A 20,486-nucleotide genomic window follows, 5' to 3' on the forward strand; every position below is an offset into this window, starting at 1 on the left:
GGATATAGATCTTGGAGTATAGAAATAAGTAAACGGCACCACCCTGTGCATAGATTATCTAAAACGACCTTTGAAGGGTTTATTAGAACGCACCGCGCATAAACCTATGAAAAGAATGGAAACAATGAATTTTTTGTATAACGCCACGAAATGATCGTGTAAATCATTTTTTTTTTTTTGGATCGTCACCAGAGCTACATGATGTTTGAGGGGTATTAGAATATAATCTGATGTCAGATAAGGGGTAATCTAATAGATGTCAAGGTTACCATGGAAGGGTGGGTAAAGAATAAGGGGGCAAACAACGTCCAAGTCTCCCTAACCCTTGATCGATTGGAGATCTGTTCCTGTTGGCGTAACTAAGCAGTGGGTACAGCCGATTACAACAATTTAGGTACATCTTAATAGTTTCAGATAGTGCACTTATTTTCTTGTTTTATGTCGTGGTATAGCGGAAGTAGAAAGAACCCACGCCAATCCGACGAGCATAGCGCAGAGCATCGCTAGAAGTGCACGACCTCTACGACCAGCATACCGAGTGGCGACTTGAGAATCGGTGGGATTCGAGTTGAACGCTACATAGTAGACGTGATGATAATTAAAACAGAAATGGCGCCCAACGTGGGGCCCGATCGTTCAGATCGAGAGATATATAGTCAGAAATTCCCGCGAAAATCGCTCTCTAACACCATCCAGTAACTTTCAGTTTTTTTTGTAGAACACAATTTCTTAAAGTAACGTCTAGCGCGGAAAAGCCAATTTGTTCTGTGGAAAAGCGTATAGAGGTCCTCCTTAAGCAGTGGAACGACCCAGGATAAAGCAATTCCCGTGAAGGAATACGTTATTTAAGAAAAATCCAAATGTAGGTTTCAAATATTTTAGGGTAGTGGTAGATCATTTCCTGGAACTGTAGTACAGTCGAGTATATCACGGACTGGCTAACCGGAATGAGCTACACATCAGCTGAGACATTTAAGCTTACAATAGTAATTCCTCCGCGAATCGATGAGCACGGAAAAAGCAATCACCTGAGTTGGTATTGGTTGACCAGCCTTCGAAATTCGGGGATTCCATAGTTATATAAGCTCAGTCATAGGAATAGCAGAACCAATCGAATCAAGGAAATAATAGGCCTCATAAGCAGAATGTTGTAATGGTGACGATCCAACATTTTTATATTTTTACCAAAAGGCAAATTAAAATACAATGGTAGTAAATCATAGTAGTGAAGATATAGAAGCTGCTCTTAGTGGAATTTCTACTTTTTGCAATATATGTAACGAGCCGTTAAATGCAGTAGACATTCGAACAGAAGTTCCGTGTATGCACAAATTCCACAATCGTTGCATTATAGAACATCTTCAGGAAACTAATTTATGCCCAATTTGTAAGACCCAGTGTGAATTACAACCGGCATCTTTTCCGACTAACAATTTGCAAGCAGAAATCTCCGCCGCAGAGCAAATTCGTAACACTGACGAACAACAGTACGCTAGGCCCGCAGGCACTAGGACTAGAAGGGGTCGCGGAAACGGTCAGCGAAGGGGGATGATAACTAGATCCCAACGGCTAGAGATCCCAAACCAACTAGCACTGAATCTGACGAATAGTACCACGTCACATTTGAATACATCGAGCCAACGAGAAGAAATTACTAGTGTAGTACGCTGTGAAATGCAAATTTGCCAGCGTCAGTTAACGCAGGAATTGACATCCGTTATTCAGACTCAATAAGCAAAAATGCAGCTAGGATGCAATACAAGATCGAATGCAGGGATAAGACCCATAGAGAATAGAGATTTATCAGCACCGGCGAACAGACCACTGTCTAATTCGTATGCAGCTACAGGGAACGATAACAGTCAGCAAGCCAGTGGCGTAAGCAACAGGTCCCACGTATCAGTCCATCAGGACAAAGTACCGACTATTATCCAGAGCTGGCGGATCAAATTCGATGGCGCTCTAGACGGGCTTCAGACCGAAGAATTTCTCTATCGCATCAGGGCATTAGCTCAGCAGAATCTAAATGCTGCAAGCGTCGCTTGTGAACGGTTGTGTTTACTCTTGTGCTCTGAATTTTTGTCTATTCTGTGATTTTTTGCGAGTGTTTTGTGTTTGTTTATTAACAAAGCTTAGTCTAACCGCTGGGTTAGTGTGTTTAGTGTTTTTTACTAGATCTCCCAGTGATTATAGTTATTTTAACATTTATATTAGATTTGTTTAATCTCCTAGCTTTGTTAGTGTAATTCTTATACTCACTAAACTTGCTAAAACTCTTTGATTCTCACTCTCTCTCCCGCTCTATATTACAACTGTAACTTAAACTCTCTCTGAACCTGCCAAATTTCTGGTAGACTTTTGGTGTGCTATTCTCTTGTCTCTTACTCTCTCTCTCTCTTGCTTGCTTTACATTGTAACTGTTCCTGCGTAAAGTTGTCAGTGTCCCACAAGCAACGCTCAATCGATAGAAGATTTTTTCTCTTGTGCTCTCTTACATTTAAATTATTACGCGATCTCGCGCTCTTATTTTTTTCGTGTTTTGTGCCTTTGTGGTTTTGGAATTTGATCCCAGTGCCAAATTTACTCGAGGTATTTTTCATATATTATTTTATTTTATTTAATTTCCTTAAAATGGCTCTGGTCTGCTCTAAGAAAAATTGTACTCTTTCGTCTTCAACTAAAGACCCTTTTATTTTCTGCTGGCTCTGCGAGTCGATAATGCACGTTAAATGTGCAGGATTTACTGGTAGAGTCAAAGACTTTATTGATCAGAATTCTGGACTCATGTGGTCATGTGGATCCTGCAAGGAAATGGTTGTTGAGATGAGCAGCTTTATGAAGCAGACTCGAGACAGCCTTTTGAATCTCTCTGGTGCTTTTAAACAGCTCAATGAGGGGTTCAATTCCGTTTGTGCCCAATTTAATAATAAAAAATTACTAACTGAGTCGCCTAAACGTAAAAAAACCAGCTTAGCGGCAGTTAATACGGTCACGGTATCCACCCCAAATCCGAACTTGGTGGCTGCAGCAGTCTCTGTTGACACTGTGGTAAGTGAACCCACTGCGCCTATGGATACAGCTGTTTTAGGTGAAGTCACTGCTTCTCGAAGTCGGGTGGTAAAAAAACATTCAGTGCCGGCTACGGTGCCGACCGTACCTATAGGTACAGAAGTTACCGTTTCTGGCTCTCAGCTTAGTGAGGTGCAATCTGCTGTCCCGTCTCTATTTGTTTTTTGTATCTTCCTCGCGAACTCGTATTTTTTGCCCAAATTGATAAAAGGGCCCCGCGCGTAACAAGCACGTGCTTGGTGTCGTTGGGCCACTTGTTTGTACTGCTCGTAGTGCATCAACGTCCATCATAAAAAAAAAATATCTTGTGCGATCATTTTGGAGGAAAAGCCACTGAATGGTATTGGAAGTTTCAAAAGGCAAATCCCAACTTCACTTCGTCAAAGTTTTGCGAAGAGTTTCGTAAGAAATTCGAAGACATTGATACAGACATGGACATTTGGGAGACCATTAATAGCAGAAGGCAAGGCGACAAGGAACCGTTTGAAGAATTTCAGTTTCATGTCGAAAGACTCGTAGCCCAACTACGGAACCCTATAACAGAGGAATCCTTGGTACGCTTGCTAATAAGGCACTCCAAGACCTCACTCAGATTTGAATTAATGCACTTAGGGATTAATACTCTTGCTCGGTTGCGAGAAGAGTTACGAACACATGAACAGTTTTGTAAACAAATCAAGTTGCAGCCCCTAAAAAGCAGTTTTGCCCCTAGACCATTCGTATCTCAGCTAGATGGAGAGGAAGAAGAGATGCAACAGAACGAAGTCGCAGCAATGCAGCGAGAACCACTCAAATGCTGGAATTGTGATAGTCTAGGTTACCGATTCGATGAGTGCCTTGAGAATCAGCGGCGCATCTTTTGCTATGGATGCGGTGCCAAGAACGTGTTTAAGCTAAAATGTCAGACTTGTAATCCATCGGAAAACCGACAGAAGGATGCGTCAGCGAACAACCTGCTGCCGCATCCAAAACATTAGGTATAGATTGCGCTACGCAGACTGAATCGGTTTCCAACAGCCGATCAAAAGCACTACCGAGCATATGCCATATCAGGAGAGGCTGGCTCGGTACACAGAAACGCGGAACAGGATATTTGGGGGCGTAAATAGTTTTGAGCACGACGATAGAACTCGAAGATCGTCGAGACGAGCGATAAGCTTTTGGAAAGGAGTTCGCGACAACCGCAGACGACTTATTTCAGCCATTTTCCTCAACAAGGATAGTCGATTATACACCGATATTGAGATAGACAACCATTCTTACATCGCGTTATTAGACTCAGGCGCGACAGTGAGTTGTATTGGCGGTGACGCCGCGAAAACATTTAACGATCACCCTCAAAGGCGCAACTGTTCAGGGTTCATAAGAACCGCAAATAACTCAGAGTGTCCTGTTACAGGACGACTCATTGTGAACATCAAATACCAGGGACGGGCAAACGCAGTAGAGATTTTTATCATTCCAGATCTAAAACAGGACGTATATTTAGGTATAGATTTTTGGCAGAAGTTTGGGTTACTCGACAGAATCACCGACGACAAGGGAGCTGTAGCCGAATTAGATGTAGGTCGCGAAGAAAGTGATGAGACAGTTAAGAACCATGTACTATCAGCCGCTCAACAAGACAGGTTAAATCAAGCCATAAGCACGCTTCCGTCTTATGAGAAAGAAGGATTAGGGCGCACCCATCTTATAGAGCATCATATTGATGTAGGCAGTTCTCTTCCGGTAAAGCAGAAGCATTGGTCAGTTTCGCCGGCGAAGGAAAAGGTTATGTTTTCTGAAATCGAGAACATGTTAGCAATGGATGTTATCGAAGAGTCTAGGAGTCCATGGAGCAGTAACTGCGTTCTTGTCCAGCGAGGACAGAAAATTCGGCTATGTCTAGATTTCCGCGAGGTTAATAAGCTTACCCTAAAGGACGCTTACCCTCTCCCTCAGGTGGATGGTATTCTCAGCAGACTGCCTCCTGCTCGATATATTACCGGCTTAGACATGAAGCATGCCTTCTGGTAGATACCTCTTGAGGAGAAGTCTCGCCAATGCACAGCCTTCACCATACCAAATCGGCCACTATACCAGTACAAGGTAATGCCCTTCGGCTTATGCAACGCCGCTCAAACGGTCTGTAGGTTAATGGACCAAGTAGTACCGCCTAGCCTGAGGACGAGAGTATTCGTCTATTTAGACGACCTCTTGCTTCTCTCAGACGACTTTGAATCACATATGCAACTAATCGAGGAAGTAGCAGGGTATTTCCGTAAGGCCAACTTGACAATTAACATCGCGAAGTCCAAATTTTGTATGAGAGACATCAAATACTTAGGATTTATTATCGGGGACGGTCAACTGAAAGCCGATCCAGGTAAAATCTCAGCGGTCAAGGAGTTTCCGAAACCTATCACGACCAAACAACTCAGACGTTTCCTAGGTCTCGCCGGATGGTATAGACGGTTCGTGGAAAACTACGCATCCATCACCCGAGCTTTAACCGATCTGTTGAGGAAAACCGAATTGGAATGTTTGGCTATGATTAGAGGAATTAACAAATTCAGGGCGTATATCGAGGGGCAAGATTTCGTAGTAGTTACAGACCACGCGTCGCTGCAGTGGCTAAGGAAGCAGAAGGACTTATCGGGGAGGTTAGCCAGATGGGCAATCCGCTTGCAAGGGTTTTCATTCGAGATTAAGCACAGAAAAGGGACTCAGAATGTCGTACCCGATACGCTTTCTAGGAGAGACGAACTAGTAGTCAATGAGATTCACGGTCTCGGCCCTGTGATCGACATGTCCTCGAAGGATTTTATGTCGCAAGAGTATGTAGAATTGATCAGAAGAATACAAGATGACCAGTCACGGCTGACAGACTTGCGTGTGGATAACGGGTATATCTATAAGCGCCTCGAAGGCGTGGAAGGTAGTGATTCATGGAAGCTTTGGGTGCCTTCGAACCTCCGAAACAGTGTACTATATCGAGCACACGATCCATGTGACTCAGCTCACCTAGGCATGGGTCGGATGGCGCAGAAGCTTAAGCAATTCTTCTTTTGGCCGGATATGATTACACAAATCCGTTCATACATATCAAACTGTCCCACATGTAAATCAACTAAAGGTGCAAACCTAGTACTAAGGCCGCCCATGGGCAGGCCAATGACATCAGACAGACCTTTTCAGAAGTTGTATATGGATCTATTAGGGCCATATCCGAGATCAAAAGAAGGTAATATCGGGTTATTGATTATAGTCGACCACATGTCTAAGTTCCATTTCTTGCAACCATTTAAGAAATTCACTTCGGGTAAGATCTGCGATTATCTACTAAGACACGTCTTTTACACATTCAGCGTGCCCGAGTCGATTTTGACTGACAACGGTTCGCAATTTAAATCGGGACAATTCAAGGCGTTCCTGACTCGATTTGGTATATCACATATCTGTACCGCGATCTACTCTCCTCAGGCCAACGCCAGTGAGAGGCTCAACCGTTCTGTCCTAGCAGCCGTACGCGCGTACGTGGGTCAAGACCACACCAATTGGGATAAGCAACTAAGTGAGATTAGCGGGTCCTTGAGGGCAAACTTCCATCGTAGCATAGGCTACTCACCTTACTACATTTGCTTCGGTCAGAACATGATATTAAATGGCAAAGATTACAACCTTCTTCGTAAGCTGGACTTATTACAAAACGATGTAGCGATAAAGTATCCTGAATTTCTTCAATTAGCTCGACAAGAGGCCAAAGCCAGAATAGCAGACAGCCATGAGACCAATGCTCGAAAGTACATTTTGCGAAGTCGGACCGTACAGCTGAAGGTTGGCGACACTGTCTTCGCTAGAAATTTTGCACAGAGCAATGCCGTCAAGAAATTCAGTAGCAAATTAACGCCAGTTTTTATGATATCAAAGGTAATCAAGAAAGTCAGCCCGGCATACTATGAACTAGCGAACGAGAAAGGCAAATCAATAGGTAAATACCATCTCAAAGATATTCAAATCGGCAAATAGACAGTTAACAGCCTTTCGAGATATGATTCTCCATCTGTTAACTGTGGTTGTAGGGTACAATGCACGAACGCACGCATAAGGGTTAAAGTTTTGGCTGTAAGTTGTTCCTCACTCACATGTATAAAACGTAAATAGCGGCATAATTCCTGAATTTGCTGGACCGCCTCTCTGTACTGTACGTCTGCCATCTCGCACGATCTGCGCCGCGGCGACTGAACATCTGGCGAAAATCAGTGTGAGCGACGAGATGACGGAAAATATCACGCCATAACGCCGTTACTTTCCGTCTCTGCGCTCCCTACTTAGATTCCTGGAAGCGTAGTCAGCCACGTAGGCCAACTTCTGTGCACAGCTCGAACACTTGAGTTTCTCTTGCTAAGGCCAGCACACGTGCGCCAAAACCCACAGTCAAGATATAATTCGAAACAAGTCCACGTGAAAACTGACCGACAAACGGTACCGAAGTGCGGCAAGGTGCAACCTGTACAGTAATAGCTAAAGCGAATAGTGCAAAACCATAGTCTGAGGTGAATATCAGTCATAATTTTCCTCGAGGACCGGTCATATAATATCGGAAGTGTTTTGGTTTCAAAACACACCCCCCCGCAATCGATCTCTTAACAGGCGCTAAGTCCCTGCCACTCAGTGTATGCTGGCGCTGATATCGTCGAACGATTGCAGAGCGGGGGGTGGCTTTTAGGACCCTGGTTTGAGTAGTTTTTGCATAAGTGTACTTGTACGAAATTTCTAACGATAGTTTTAAATACGTCCATTAGGTAAAAAGCTTCTTATGTAAACGGGAAGTGCATCGAAGTTAAGGTTGTACACATAACACATATACATATACATCTTGTTCTAATCTACCCTCAAGGGATCAACGAGAGCTTCATTGGGCCCAACGAACGCTTCGATGGATTTTCCTATAAAGTACCGATCGTGAGTAAACCCTTAATGAATATTGTATGAAAATGTTTGAGCCTTAATTATTGTCGATGCGAATTCCGCGATAGCTAAAACCTCTGGCGTAAATATGTAAATAAGAATTTACCTAGTTAACTTGAATTATGTACCGCTTTTGAATTTGCAATGGTTTGCCATATATATATATGTATATAATGTATTAGGGACCCTTCAGTTCCAAAAAAAAAGTTTCACTTGTGAATCACCTTGTGAATCCCGTGGGACATGTCCTCTTGCACAAGTGAAGAACAAGTGACGCTCCATATAGAAAATTGTATGGGATGTCCGCATTTTCACAAGTGAAAATTCAAATGAAAATTTTTCGAAGTCCTACGGGATTTCACTTGTTCCTTTTACTCATTTTTCGTATGGCCTGTCACGTGCCGGTGACTCGTCCCAAGTGAATCACTTGGGAAAATCAGAATTTTTCCTTGAGTTTTCACTTGTGAAATCACTTGCAAGGGACACGTCCCAAGTGAATCACAGAATCAGAATTTTTCCTTGAGTTTTCAATTATAAAAATATAAAATTTAAAATACACACATATTTAATTTCATTTTAATTCATTTTAATTATATGGTATTATTTAGATTTTCAAAAATTGTACAATTATTGTTTCTGTTTTTATGCTTCGTAAGCTTATTTTTAACGTTAGTCATCGCCGTTCTTAAACCTTTGTCCGGGTCCTCTGAATCCTTGGCCAACGCTCCTGAAAAAACATATGTTTCAAAAATGCGTTTTATTTGTTTAATTGTATATTTACCTTTTATAGCTGTGTTTAACCCTTTGCAGGATTTTTATTGGCACAAAACTTTTCGTCATCCACTTTCGGCTAACGGAACCCATTGAATACCTTCAAAATTTACGTACTTTAAACTAAGATCAATGCACAACATCTTAAACTTAATGTAGCACTTACCTGACTTTATTATATTAACTAAATGATTAAATTAACTCTGCTGCGCACCATTAAAATGGATGCTTCCCTCTCAATCACTCAAACAGAATGCACCAAGTCTTCTCACCCCTTTTGCTAGATTTCTTTTGTTTTCTCTTCGCTGTTGGCGCGTGCCACTGCACCTAAACCCTTTCTAAAGTGAATTATATATCCGACTATACAGTTTTTACTTCTTGAGTAAAAAATACAATACGATTTTTTTTTAAATGTTAATACTTAAATGTTTTAAATACTTAAATCAATTTTAACGGACTAAATTTCTATAACTTAACTAAAAAATTATATTGTAATAAAAATGTATAATAAGTAAATATAACATTATAAGTAAATTCAATATACTACATTTTACTATAATCAAATAGTTTACTTTTATAAAACAATATTAGTTGTTTTTTTCGATACACAATAATGCTCCTAAAATATTAGGGCACTCACATGTCGCTGCTCCACGAAAATTTTTCCGCCGAAATATTAGTCGCTAGCCGAACATATCAGAGAGACGCAAAAAAAAATAACGGGCCAGCCGAAATTTGTCTCTGCGAGCGCGGAGTGCAGGCAGATTATAAGATAAGAAAGAGAGGGAAATATCCGAATATCTGCCTCTCTTTGTTGCACGATTGTTTTCGTGGGCAGTCTTCTACGCTGCGCCGACTGCTCTGCTGACGTCAACAGCGGCACAGCGTTTTAGGCACAAAAAAAAAACAAAAAAAGCTTTTTGCCTTGAGCCATGTCACCGCGTCCCTACTGCAGAACTGAAGGGGATATAGATCTTGGAGTATAGCAATAAGTAAACGGCACCACCCTGTGCTTAGATTATCTAAAACGACCTTTGAAGGGTTTATTAGAACGCACCGCGCATAAACCTATGAAAAAAATGGAAACAATGAATTCTTTGTATAACGCCACGAAATGATCGTGTAAATCATTTTTTTTTTTTTTGGATCGTCACCGGAGCTACATGATGTTTGAGGGGTATTAGAATATAATCTGATGTCAGATAAGGGGTAATCTAATAGATGTAAAGGTTACCATGGAAGGGTGGGTAAAGAATAAGGGGGCAAACAACGTCCAAGTCTCCCTAACCCTTGATCGATTGGAGATCTGTTCCTGTTGGCGTAACTAAGCAGTGGGTACAGCCGATTACAACAATTTAGGTACATCTTAATAGTTTCAGATAGTGCACTTATTTTCTTGTTTTATGTCGTGGTATAGCGGAAGTAGAAAGAACCCACGCCAGTCCGACGAGCATAGCGCAGAGCATCGCTAGAAGTGCACGACCTCTACGACAAGCATACCGAGTGGCGACTTGGGAATCGGTAGGATTCGAGTTGAACGCTACAAGCTATGCTCGTATAGGCTGGAGCGCGAGGGTATATGCACATTCACTTGAGTTCATATCCATGTGTCACATGTGTGTCACTTGCCGGGCTCCAACTCGCGGCACATAAGACGGAGGCCGTTCTTATAAGCAGCCGGCAACTCGTCGAGACGGCCAAGCTGACGGCTGGAGGGGTCGACATAGTCTCTCACACCAACTGAATTCTTAAAATTAGCCTCATCACTCAATCCAGAGTTTTATGGTAAGGCCGACAACTTAAAAAGTCTTAGATTCTTTAAATTCCCTGAAGGAACCGCATGAAGCTCCAGCAGTTAAAGTGATCAAGACTAAACCAAAAGAATCCAATTTCAGAAAAAATAAACAAACTAAAAAATAAAGTTAAAGGAGAATCAGAAGATGTCGATTCGGCAAAACTATTAAATCTCCAACAGAGACAAAAAACAGTCAGTCAATACGTTCAAGAAGTAGAGAAATTGGCAAAGGCACTAGAAGGAGCCTACATAAATGACGGATTGACCTCAGATTTGGCCCCCAGTACAGCAAAACACTTGCTGTCAAGGCAATGACTAAGAACTGTACAATCGATAAGATTAAACTTATCATGGAGGCTGGCACATTCAACACATTGGATGATGCCATGTCCCAATTCGTAAATAGTTGCACAGATGCAACAGGCCAATCAAAGAATGTCCTGTTCTACAATGGAAATTACCGCGGAAGAGGTAATTTCCGCTTCTTTAATAACAATAATAGTAACCGTGGTTACTATATCAATAATAGAGGACGAGAAATCGATTTTATAAAACACAACTGTCAACTGTCAAGCCATCTCAAGACTGGCTCATAATTAGGCCAAATAACCTAAAATATCCAGTTTATGTTCCAATAACATATAGCTCTGGCAACCACTCCGTAATTCTGCCAGCAAGATACCAAGTTGTCCGAAAAATTGAAATAAATTCAGCAGAAGACAGTGTATTGATTCCGAATCAGGAAATTCAGCATGGTGTTTATATAGCAAATACCATAGCAAGAGTTCAAAAACCATTTAAAACATCAATCACTTTCAAACTACGATGTAGTTAAAAAACACTTTAAAGACCGAGAAAAAACTGTATTAACCCAATTTTCAAAAAACTTACCCCCACAATTTAATAAACAATTAACAACATTATGCATCCAATATAGCGATGTATTCGGACTAGAAACCGAATCGATTACTACGAATAATTTCTATAAACAAAAACTGAGATTGAAGGATGAAGAACCTATATACATAAAAAATTATAGAAATCCTCATAGACAAAAAAGACGAAATTCAAAAGCAAATCCAAAAGCTCATTAACGACAAAATAGTGGAATCACCTTATAGTAGCCCACTTTTATTAGTACCCAAAAAGTCACTCCCAAATTCGGAAAAGAAAAAATTGCGATTAGTAATTGACTATCGTCAGATTAATAAAAAACTCTTGTCTGATAAATTTCCACTCCCTAGAATTGATGATATTTTAGATCAACTAGGTGGAGCAAAATACTTTTCATGCCTTGATTTAATGTCAGGTTTTCATCAAATTGAACTCGAAAAAAGTTCACGAGATATAACGTCCTTTTCAGCAAGCAATGGTTCATATCGCGTCACGCGATAAGAATGATGACTAGCTCTCTCTGGACTAGAACCTTCAAAAGCATTCCATTATATGGAATATGGAATATATTAAATCATTGAGAGTAGCGCTACTCAACCGGTGACCGTAATCAAAAATAATAAAGAAAAAGAAGATATGTCTACATACCACGACGAACCATTACAAGGAGGTCATACAGGCATTACAAAAACCTTGGCCAGATACACTGTTATTTGAAAAATATGTCTAAGGACATACAAGAGTACATAAGTAAATGTCCCCAATGCCAATGCCATTAACAAAACTGAAACCCCACAAAGGGCTTTCGATAGGGTAATTGTGGATACAATAGGTCCACTGCAGTTACATTAATCTGCGACTTAACAAAATATCTTGTCACAAAAACAGTACCAGGCAAAAGTGAAAAAAACGGTAGCCAAAGCTACTGTTCTGTGTGTTCTGAAGTACGGTCCAATAAAGACGTTGATTACGGACATGGGAACAGAATATCAAAATTCAATAATAGAGGACTTTTGTAAAAATTTAAAAATTGAAAACACAACATCCTTCGCACATCACCATCAGACAGTAGAAACCGTAGAAAGAAGTCATAGAACAATCAATGAATTCATCTGGTCTTATATATCAATAAACAAATCTGATTGGGATGTTTGGCTCCCATATTTCACTTACTGTTTTAAAACTACATCCTTTATGGCACATGATTATTGTCCATATGAGCTGATATTTGGTAGAACAGCAAATATAGATCCGCTATATAACTTAGTTGATTATGCTAAAGAAGCCAAGTTTAGACTAGAACTAGCACATAAAAGTGCTAGACTAATGCTAGATAATAATAAAATAAAACAAAAAATTAGATATGATAAAAACAACAAAGATTTCGATTTAAAAATAGGAGACCAGGTTTTAATTCTTGGATTCTTGGACGTTGATGCACTATGGTCAGTACAAACAAGTGGCCCTTACGACACCAAGCAATGCTTGTTACGCGCGGAGCCCTAAACCGATTTGGGCAAGTAAACGAATTCGCGGACATGGAAAAAGACGACATAAAAATAGACAGTTTAAAATACATGCTCACATAGAATGGCTAGTACAATAAAAATTTACAAATTATTGGAAGATAGAAAATACATAAGTTTATCATAATTAGTTGCATTAGGGCTATTAAACAGTAAGACGTGACACAGTGCATTATAGTCGTCACAAAGAACCCGAAAAGGATCATGAAGGGCATAATTGGATCTACAAATTGGCAGGGACAACGGACGAAAACGACGAACTGTTCTACAGGGTACATTCCAGTTGAGGGAACTAAGAAGGAAGGGAGAGTCAACATCACCATTAATTAATTTATGCAAAAACATAACTCCATGACACTTTCTACGATGGTTCAGGGTTGGTAAGTCCAGCAGGCGCAACCTCGCATGATAAGAGGGCAATCGACTTCCTGTGTCCCAGCTTAAACCTCTCAAAGCAAATAAAAGGAATAGTTTTTGAACGGACTCTAACATATTTTGGTAACAGCTAATTTGAGGTGACCATATACACGAGCAATATTCCATTGAGGGACGAACAAGAGAAACATACAAAAGCTTTGTTGTGTATGGATCATCAAACTCCCTTGACCAGCGCTTCATAAACGCCAGGAGACTTCTGGCTTTGTTAGTTATAGTAGATATATGGTCTTTAAAACTAAGTTTATGATCAAATAGAACGCCAAGATCCTGAACAGAAAAAATACGTTCAAGGGCGTTATTACCGATACAATAAGAATACAGAGATGGACTACTACGATAAAAGGTCACAAAGTTACATTTAGAATAGTTCAAATTCAACATGTTAATCATGCACCACGTATACAAACAATCAAGATCTAATTGAAGGTCATTATATGAATTATGGACATGGACAAACATAGCTTGACATCATCTGCATACATTAAAACAGTTGACGATTTTATGACCTAAGGTAGATCATTAATCATTAATCCAAAAAGTAAAGGTCCCAGGTGGCTACCCTGTGGCACTCCAGAAGTAACATTAATTATTTTGGAAATTTTATTATTAAAACAGACCATTTGAGTTCTATTAGAAAGGTAGGAAAGTATCCACTCTAGTAGGTTGGGTGGAAAACCTAAAAGGGACAATTTATAAATAAGAATCCTATGGTTCACTGAATCAAAAGCTTTAGAGAAATCGGTATAAATCACATCAGTTTGATGATGTGTCAGAAAACCTCTAGTGATTAAAGACGTAAATTCAAGTAGGTTTGTAGAAGTAGAGCGACATCTAGTGAAGCCATGCTGACAAGGTGAAATAATAGACCTGCAATGATGCTGCAACTGACAGGTAATAATTTTTTCAAAAAGTTTAGGAATAGAACTGAGTTTAGCAATACCGCGATAGTTTGAGATATCAGACTTGTTCCCTTTTTTAAACAATGGGATAATAAAGGATTCCTTCCATATGGATGGAAATCTACATTGACTTAGGGACAGATTAAATATCAATGTTAAGGGAAGAGCAAGATAAGATGAACAATTCCTAAGTATACAACTTGGTATTCTATCAGGACCCGGTAAAAATGAGAGCTTGAGAGTATTAAGACTCTGAAGAACATCAGATACATCAATCACTGGTTTGAAGATAGAGTTCAAATGAGGTAGCGGGTATGGATAATCTTTGATAATGACATTATTGCATTTCGTATAAGTGGATTGAAAAAAGTCTGCGAATAAGTTGCAAATATCATTATCATCAGATGCTACCTTATTATTGAGAACGAGAGAGGGAGGGAAGCAGCTAGATTTTCGTTTAGAATTGAAAGAAAAGAAAAGCTTAGGATTGCTTTTGAAATCCCGCTTACAACGAGACAGGTAATTTTTGTAACAATCAGTATTGTACTGGACAAATTCCACCTTAGCTGAGCTATATTTGGTGAAGTCTGTCTGTAAGCCGGATATTTTGAAACGTTTAAATAGTCTTGTTTTTTTATTCTTCAGATAAGATAGTTGACGGGTAAACCATGGAGAGCTGTAAGAATTCTTCATGGAGGAAAGAGGGACATGTTCTTCAAATAGACGGTAAAGGATCTCATAAAAGTGCCTAACTGCATCATCAACAGGAAGGTCAACTAGAAAGGACCAGCTTACTGTTGATAAAGATTCCACTAGTCTGCCGTAATCAGTCCTCTTAAAACACAAACTAGGCTGTACATTTATTGCAGTCCTAGGAATATTAAAAAATCCATTAATACAGAGCTGAAGGGTAGGATGATAACAATCTTCAGGTAAAGATAGTGGCGAAATACGACTGACTTCAGCATCGCTACTATCAAAAACAAAGATTAAGTCAAGAAGACGACCAATATGATTGGGAATCCTGTTAACTTGCTGCAAAGATAGTTCAACAAGACCATCAATAAAATCATTTTGCATCCTAGGAATCATTGCCAATGAGTCCTTACTCTCCAACCAAGAGATATTGGGAAGATTAAAGTCACCAAGCACAATAAGTTGGTCAGTTTCAGTAAGCAACAAGGAGATAGAATGTATGGCGGACAGGTGCAGTAGATACACGTTAAATTCAGAGCCGGGAGATATATACGAGCAGGTTAAAAAAATGTTTCTTTTTGGAAAAGATAATTTTACGGAAATAAATTCAATACCTGATGATTCAGAAATATCAACAAACTCAGAAGTTAAATTGGATTTGACTCCAATAAGAACGCCTCCTCCTCGACGGGTCTGACGATCCTTCCGATAAACAAAAAAGTTATTAGACAAAATCTCACTATCGTGTACGGATGGGTTAAGCCAGGTCTCAGTGAGTACAATAACATTGGCCTCAAAAATTGAACTATTTATATAAAGCGTAGAGAGTTTACTAAGAAGCCCCCGAACATTCTGATAGTGAATTAGGAAATTTAGTTTTTTGAATTTATATCAGAGCTGGGCGCCGACAAAGAAGTCATGGAAAGGGAGCTATTTTTTTTTATATACTCGTGGACAATTATATCAGCAGGCCAAAAATTGGGGCAAAGAAGTTTAGAGAACAGCCCGTCCGGAACAAGTATTTTAAATGAAGAGTAATCTCTTTTCTGTTTAAAATTAAATTTGGTGATGTCAATACCATTTTGATTGGGAAGGGAGAGGTTTGTGACAATATGATGCATAACGTCATTTACTGTTATTGCTGCATTTAACCTAGACACAAAAATAGATTTCCTAGGTACCATGACAGTGAGTGGTACCGGAGAAGAGAGAGCAGGGCTATGCGTGTTTTTCCTAGGGATCATGCTAGTAAGTGGGACAGGAGGAGGTGCGAGGGTATTAGCTATAGGAAGTACAAGGTGCGGCAGAGCCCCGGAAGTGGCAACAGCCGGTGAACGGTTAGTAGGCCTTAATGACTCAGGCGAAACTACAGTCCCTGAATCTGGCTGCGATTGCCCCGTGGGGTCATTCGTTGATGACTCGATCCCATTGGGATCATCCTCGTCGCACGACACATAGCCTGCAGTAGGGCTGGGAAGAGAGAGGTTGGTCGAGAGATCTGGAACGTGTAAAGAAACATTAGGCAGTGTAGGACTACGATTTATATTTAATGAAGATTGACTTAGAAGGATCCGACCTTTAAAGTTCGAGTCGCAAACATTAAATCGACTTAATAAGTCCGTAAATCCAGCACGTAATGCCTGGAACTCCAGCTCCGTTTGCCTCATAAATGCTCCTATATCGATTTTGATATGTAGGCATGTAGGGCACGTCCAGTCCAGGTTAGCATTAGATCTAGTGCGATCAGCAATTTGGGCAGCACTATGCCCAAAGTCTGCACATTTTGCGTGCGCAATGTTCTCACATAACCAGCAACTAACAATTGGCTGCCGAGAAGTGATTTTACTAACAAATTGGCAACCAACAATACAGCAGGCAGACATTGTTTACAAGTTGAGGTCAGTTAAATGTAGAATGTAGAAAAAGTAGGAAGCTTTAGATGAGTGCCAACAAACAGCTGTGTGGCTTTGCAAAACGCAGAGGAAAGATAAGAAAAGAGAGCGGTAAGACCAATTCAGCAAAGACCCGTTAACTCGAAAATGAGAGCCGGTGACTGAAGTTGGGAGAATGTAGCAGAGCGAACGGTGCGAGAGAGCGCCAAAACAACAATGTAAATAAGAAACAACAACAATGCACAAAGCACCCGCGTCTTTAACTATTATCCAATATAATAATACAGATAATGGTTTTAACACAAATAACTAATTTGCATGCAAACGGCAGTCTCAACCGAGTTGAAAATGAAACTTTGGGAATATATCAGATCGGTAATTTAGACACTAGGCGAATAAATGTAGGAGCAAATATAAAACTCGTCCGTGTACAACAGAGACCGAATTCGAATTTTATTAAAGAATGAATAAGATTTAGACTTAAAATATATTGGTCTGTATATAGTAACGGAAATAGGAGCAAGATATAACATAACAATCTTGAGCAGTAAACATAAAAACAAGTAGTTCATAAAGATTGGTTACAAATTTGTATATCATAATAAGTCGTGTGATGCCCTCTGGACCTCAACTACCTGTATCTCAACTCGGAGGTTCCTGTTGTCCCAATCCCAAATGTCTCGATCTTACTCCTTGTAGGCTCTAACGGTGCTACTTCCGACGAATCAACATGTTGTGGTTCAGTTGTTCAGTTCACTTCGATATTTTGACTGATCTTGACGGATCGACTCCTTATGATCGACTGATGATCCAGCTGCTAGCGCCCTGCGGCTTTATATAGGGCCTCCGGGAACCATTATTTCCCTTTTGCGCACTGCCCGCTGAATCTCTCCACTCCGGGTCCAAAGTCCGATGTTCCTGCTTGACCCACTTGTTCTTTACGCACAGCTTCTTACTGGAGTTTGAAGTCCAAAGTCCAAAGTCCACGGCAGCGTCCAAAGTCCGGTGGAGTTCCGTTATTTCCTTTTGCACACGGCACTCTCGCTTTGCCCGCAAAGTCTCCACTTTCTTATTCTCTTCCCTTGGTCTCTAAACTCTCTTATTCTCTATCTTTGGTCTCCAAACTCTCTTCGCCGCGCCGTTACGGCTGTTGGAATTTGTGGGGAGTTATTCAACTCCTCACAAGCTTCACAGGTTACTGAACTTTAAAGGAATCTTCGTCTCCCAAACACGAGTTTTAATTTCACACATTATGTCAACTGAGGAAACCAGTCGCACAAGAACAGATTTACATTATCGACTACCAGACAAACAAAATGAGCTACAAGTAGAAATTCAACAGCTTAAAAAGAAATTCGGCAAGGGATCTGTCGAATGCTCTCCATCCCTCCCCTAAGTCTCCACTCCGCTCTGGAGCCCATAAGTTAAGTTAAGAGGTAACGAACATCCACTAAATAAAAAAACTAAGGCTGGGTGTTACGGACGGGTTAGAGAGCACGCAAAAATGTCAATCGGCTTTGGCTCGTTGGCTAGTGGGGTGGATCTTCGCTTTAACTCATCATTGCCTCTTCGATTATTATCAAAACTCAGATTGCGTGCAAGGACAAACCAAACTTAAGGCCGGGAAGAGAAAGCACTACTACACTTGGACTATTGTCGGGCGTAAGGCCCCCTACACCTGCGATCGAGTCTACTTTACTTACAACCTTTCTTTGTTTTACTTTAGATTCGTATTTACTTTGCTTTACGTTACAATATCACCGTTCTCAGAACCTTGTGTGTGTCTACGGTATTGGGTCTCACTCCATTTCCCGATTATCTTTACTTGTTCATATTTTTACCATTACATAAACAGTCAGCATTACATGTACGGAAAAAAAAAATTGACTTGCCAAATCTTAATAAGTTTTCTTTTGATTTTCAGTAGGACGCTCACACCACATAATAAAAATTAAAAATGAATTTGAAATCGCCACCTACTATCATATATATTTTTATATAAAATAAACGCTCACCAATTTTCCAGCGGCATCTTCGAAGAAAGCGCTTTTTCCGAAGTCGGCTGAAAATGCTGCGAAAAGAATTAAGTGCCTTTGGGGACACAAGGGCTTTTTCACTTTTTCATTTTTTATACCCGTTACTCGTAAAGTAAGAGGGTATACTAGATTCGTCGGAAAGTATGTAACAGGCAGAAGGAAGCGTTTCCGATCCCATAAAGTATATATATTCTTGATCAGGATCACTAGCCGAGTCGATCTAGCCATGTCCGTCTGTCCGTCTGTCTGTCCGGAAACTATAGGAGCTAGTCTATTGAGATTTTGCGTGCAGATTCCTGAGCTTCTTACGCAGCGCAAGTTTGTTTCAGCAATGTGCCACGCCCACTCCAACGCCCACAAACCGCCCAAAACTGTGGCTCCTACAGTTTTGAAGCTAGAATAAAAATTTTAACTGAAATGTATTTTTCTCATCAAAACCTATCGATTTAAAAAAGTTTGCCACGCCCACTTTAACGCCCACAAACCGCCCAAACCTGTGACGCCCACAATTTTCATGCTAGATAAAAAATTTTAGCTGAAATGTATTGGTCTCGTCAATACCTATCGATTGATCCAAAAAAAATTTGCCACGCCCACTCTAACGCCCATTACGCTTAAATCTGTCTACCGCCGGTAGGTGGCGCATTTTAATCTCGCTTTGCTGCTTGCATATCTCCACTTCCCTTTGGTCCCTTTAGCTGAGTAACGGGTATCTGATAGTCGGGGTACTCGACTATAGCGTTCTTCCTTGTTTTTTGTATAAAATCTTCTTTTCTTTTTAGATGGGTAAGTTGCCATGCAAATATTTTTTTTCGTTGAAAATGGGAGTCAATGCCGGAGTTTTGGCAGCTTACCGAGAGGCTCAAACAATTTAACAATTCACAAAATACACCTTAAAAGAACATATAACAAATAAATAGATTACTTATAAATAACAAAAAAATTAAAAATTTAGTTCGGCTCCATTCCGCCACTCTTCTTTTTGCTCTCTTATTTGATTTTTCAATTTTCTTTCTCCTTCACGCCAATATGTGAGGTTAAATGGTCTTTCTTTTTTTCCCGCTAGTTTTCCACGATGGGTTTTAGATCCCTTACGGGCACAATTTAATGGGGTTTTTTTTTACTATTTTCCCCCAGCTTAAAACGGAGTCGGGACAGGGCAAAATTATAACCTCGCGCAAGAAATTAACACCCTTTTTTTGTCCAGCGATTTTTTCGTGCTCGGCGCCGATCGTAAGTCGCGTAATTACTGGTCGCCCTCTCCAAATCGCACTCCAATAAGAACTTCTGGTGCACTCAGCTGGTTGAAATCCAAAGTGTTCCCGCCGGTATCGAACATCTTAATTTTTCTTCCTTTTTTGTTTTTTTGTTTTATAATCGCCGAGCCCCTATAAATCACATAAAGTGCTGCTTATCGGACTCTTTAGATCTTGTTCATTTATTTTCGACTCACCCAAATCATAGGACTCTGCGGAAATGATTTAATTCGATGCCTTTTCCTTTTTAAAGTCTTCGCAAAG

At 40.3% G+C, this 20,486-nt stretch overlaps 1 protein-coding gene and 1 long non-coding RNA gene across 2 annotated transcripts in view; one reads left to right on the plus strand and one right to left on the minus strand.

Moving 5' to 3' along the window:
* LOC108011912 (calcium/calmodulin-dependent protein kinase kinase 1) overlaps positions 1 to 20,486 on the plus strand; it is a 244,973-nt gene that overhangs the window by 212,713 nt on the left and 11,774 nt on the right. The window lies entirely within an intron of this gene.
* On the minus strand, positions 8,584 to 8,970 carry LOC136117476 (uncharacterized). Its single transcript, XR_010655020.2, has 2 exons — positions 8,801 to 8,970; positions 8,584 to 8,746 (listed from the first exon to the last, which is right to left on the minus strand). It is a non-coding gene; the product is annotated as an uncharacterized lncRNA (long non-coding RNA).

The sequence above is a fragment of the Drosophila suzukii genome, chromosome 3, assembly GCF_043229965.1.
Source record: "Drosophila suzukii chromosome 3, CBGP_Dsuzu_IsoJpt1.0, whole genome shotgun sequence".
In the NCBI taxonomy this organism is placed as follows: domain Eukaryota; kingdom Metazoa; phylum Arthropoda; class Insecta; order Diptera; family Drosophilidae; genus Drosophila; species Drosophila suzukii.